Source organism: Mus musculus, chromosome 11 (assembly GCF_000001635.26).
Source record: "Mus musculus strain C57BL/6J chromosome 11, GRCm38.p6 C57BL/6J".
In the NCBI taxonomy this organism is placed as follows: Eukaryota; Metazoa; Chordata; class Mammalia; order Rodentia; family Muridae; genus Mus; species Mus musculus.
The window spans coordinates 11,548,162-11,552,097 of NC_000077.6; positions in this window are offsets into that span (position 1 = coordinate 11,548,162).

Sequence of the window (3,936 nt, forward strand, 5' to 3'; positions counted from 1 at the left end):
CAAAGGTCAAGAGTTGTTCTGATTTTATCTGTTCCAGGTTATGGACTTGTTTTTAACCAAACCAACTGCTAATGAAGATGTGTTGTGTCTCCCACCATACCGACAAATAGGGAGTACCCTGTGCTGAAGAGTTCCATGCAATCTTCAGGAGTTCCTGCAAACCTGAGTTAGAGCACCATTATCATGAGAAGAGAGTGTTAAACTCCTGCCTCTTAGATTCTGACTACTTGGATATAACTCAGGGCTTGTTACCCATGTGACAGTAAGCTCATGCATTAGGATGGTTACTACTAAAGAAACAGAGACTAGAAAGTGTTTCAGAGAAGGCAGAGACAGTGTATGCTGTTAATGGGCGTGTAAAATGGCACCACCATCACCAGAATGATGCTTGAGAGCATGCAAAGTGAAATACACTACTCACCAAAAGGCAGACACTTGGATATTTGTTCACTTTGGTAAGATGCTCCTTGTTTGCCCACTGGACCTGAATTTGTAAGAAGAGGGATGGTACTCATAAGAAGCAAGGGTGAGGTGGGGACGACAAATCAATACTCAATGAATAAAGCTTAGTTTGGTATCCATGGGATGCTGATGGTGGTTGCTCAACAGTAGAACGAACTTAAAATTATAGAACTTCAAACTTAAATGTCACATTTGTATCATATCCACTTTATCACAATTAATTTTAAAAGTGAAGAAGCTCTGAATTTTCTAAAAGAGACTCTAATCACTGAAGATCATCTATGTGCGTGTATGTGTGTATATGTACATATGTGTGTGACCATGTGTCTATACAGATAGATATCATGTGCATAATCTTAAAAATATAAGCATAGCAAATAACTACACTTGGAAGCCACAGCTATGACCTGACAGCTTGAGAAATTCAGATTTACGGAAGAGTCTAGGCTTCAGCCAGCCAGCTTCTTTGGAAGGTCCGAGTAGCAGAGATTCAATGGACAGGTGGTCATTCTTGACTCTACACATTAGGTATGTTGGAATTTTCTAACTGATCTAGAACAAAACATAGACTCTCTGTCTAGGGGAAGTGTGCCTTGTCCCTAACACATGCTCTAGCACGTCCAGTCAACATTCTGTTATGTCATTTTGAGGGAGATGGTTGCCTCTTTCTTCTCTGCTCCCTTTACCTTTAGTGGAATGAGTTTGCCACACACACCCCTTGTTTACCTGACCAAAGATCAAAGGGCATTTAGAAAAACATGGGACCATTCTATTATGTCATTTTGAGGGAGATGGGAAATAAAGTCAGCGGGTAGAACTGTTTCTTTGAATTAGCAAATATTTCCCTTTTTTTCCTTTTTTTATATTTTATTTTTTCTTTTTAAAGTTTAATTTTATTTATAATTCATTTTTTACACTCCATATTTCATTCCTTGCCCCTCCCCATCCACCCACCAACTACTCCACATCTCACACCTCCTCCCCACCCCTTCTCCACATGGATGCTCCCACCCCCCACCTCACCTCTAAACTCCCCGGGGCCTCCAGTCTCTTGAAGGTTAGGCACATCATCTCTGAATTAACACAGACCTGGAAGTCCTCTACTCTCTGTGTGTTGGGAGCCTCATATCAGCTGGTGTATGCTGCCTGTTTGGTGGTCCAGTGTTTAAGAGATCTTGGGGGTCCAAATTAATTGAGACTGCTGTTCCTCCTACAGGGTTGCCCTTCTCCTCAGCTTCTTTCAGCCTTCCCTATTCAACAACAGGGGTCAGCTGCTCTGTCCATTGGTTGAGTGCAAATAACTACATCTGACTCTTTCAGCTGCTTGTTGGGTCTTTTGGAGGACAATCATGACAGGTCCCTTTCTGTGAGCATTCCATAGCCTCAGTAATAGTGTCAGGCCTTGGGACCTCCTCTTGAGCTGGATCCCACTTTGGGCCTGTTGCTGGACCTTCTTTTTCTCAGGCTCTTCTCCATTTCCATCCCTGTAATTCTTTCAGACAGAATCAATTATGGGTCAGAGGTGTGACTGTGGCATGGCAACCCCATCCCTCACTTGATGTCCTTTCTTCCTGCTGGAGATGGGCTCTATAAGTTCCCTCTCCCTACTGTCAGGCATTTCATCAAAGGTCACTCGCTGTGAGTCCTGGGAGTCTCTCACCTCCAAGGTCTCTGGTCCACTCTGGGGGTAGGGGGTGTTCCCCTAACAACCTATTTCCTGAGGTTGCCTGTTTACATTCTTTCTGCTGTACCTCTGGGCTTCAGTCCTTTTCCCTCACCCAATACCAGATCAGGTTCCCCTCTACCCCTCAGTGCCCCACAACCCTGTCCACTTTCCCTCCCAGGTCTCTCCCTCCCTCGCCACTTGTGATTGCTTTCTTCTCTCTCCCAAGTGGGACTGAGGTGTCCTCACTTAGACACTTCAGCTTCTTGAGCTTTATTTGTGTTCACTTGCTTTTCAAAGTGATGACTCTTTAGACCTCTGTAAGCCAGCACAGAACAGGTCTCAAGGAATTTATGGCATTCTTTCATATTTCCCTGCTAAGGGAAGAGATGACCTGTTCTGAAAGTGTTCTGAGTTATGAGTTCACCAACATCTTCCCTTTGTGAAGGAATAGAATGGTGGATGCTGGTTTATGGTGTGTTGTAGGATCATGGGCTAGGCAATTCCACGATGCTAACCATGCTGGTGTTCTTTTCTCCTGCCATCTTTGCCTCACTGAGCCAGGAATAACTGTCATATCTACTGTAATGATGGCACAGTGATCCACAACTCAACTCTACTTAGGTTGGAGACACACCACCGTCTTTTAGTTGCACTTCCTCCTGCACTCTTTCCCTCTTTTCCACCCTGTGATGGTCAAGTGATCCATATTGATTTATCACACTCTAGACTCACTAAAGAGCCAATGAGCATCGATGTGATTGATTACCTGGATTAGTTTAAATAAATTGGAGGATGCACCCTGAAGTTAGCTGAACACCAGCATTCATGGCCTTCTGCTTCCTACATATGAACACAATGTGAGCAGTTTCCTCGAGCTCTTACCATTATAACTTTGCTGCTATGGTGGGAAGAGGATAAATCAGAAGCAGAATTTGTTCAGTAAAGACACGCAACACGCTGCAATCTGCTTCCTTAAGAGGGAGAGATGATAGATAATCAGTCTCTCTCTCTCTCTCTCTCTCTCTCTCTCTCTCTCTCTCTCTCACTCACTCACACACACACACACACACACACACACACACACACACACACACACACACACACGTAATAGAGGGCGATGAAGAGGACCACTATAGGGAAGGAGCACAACTTAGCACATAGTAATATGCATGGTAGTACATAGTGAATACATCATCAGTCCTTTCTGTAATAGGATATGATGAATACTCCATAGGTGCTTCTGAAAATCTCTCCTGTGCTGTCCCCTGAGTTACACAACAATGAAGAGCACCCAGGAATTATAAACCCCAATCTCAGTCAGCCTGGCTTCCGCTTAGCAAAACACATACAAGTCCAAGACACCCTCTGCCTTGGGTATCTTAAGAAGCCTAGCATCCTCTTTTTTAAAAAATATTGTTTGTTTGTTTCTTGTTGGTTTGTGAGGGCTGCATGTGTCACAGTCCAAATATAGAGGTCAGAGAACAACTTTTGGGAGTTAGGTCTTTCTTTCCACCATGGGTTCCAGGGATCAAACTCATATACTAGTTTTACATAATAAGTCCTTTTATGAACAAGGCCAGTGTTTCTTAACCTGGGGGGCGGTGCTGTCAAATGACCCTTTCACTGGGGCCACCTAAGAATATTGGAAACCACAGATATTTACATTATGGTTCATAAAAATTGCAAAATTACAGTTATGGAGTAGCAATAAAAATAATTTTACAGTTGGAGAGTCACCACAACATTAGGAGCTGTATTAAAGGGTCACAGCGTTAAGAAGGCCAAGAACCACTGACTGCAGCCATCTT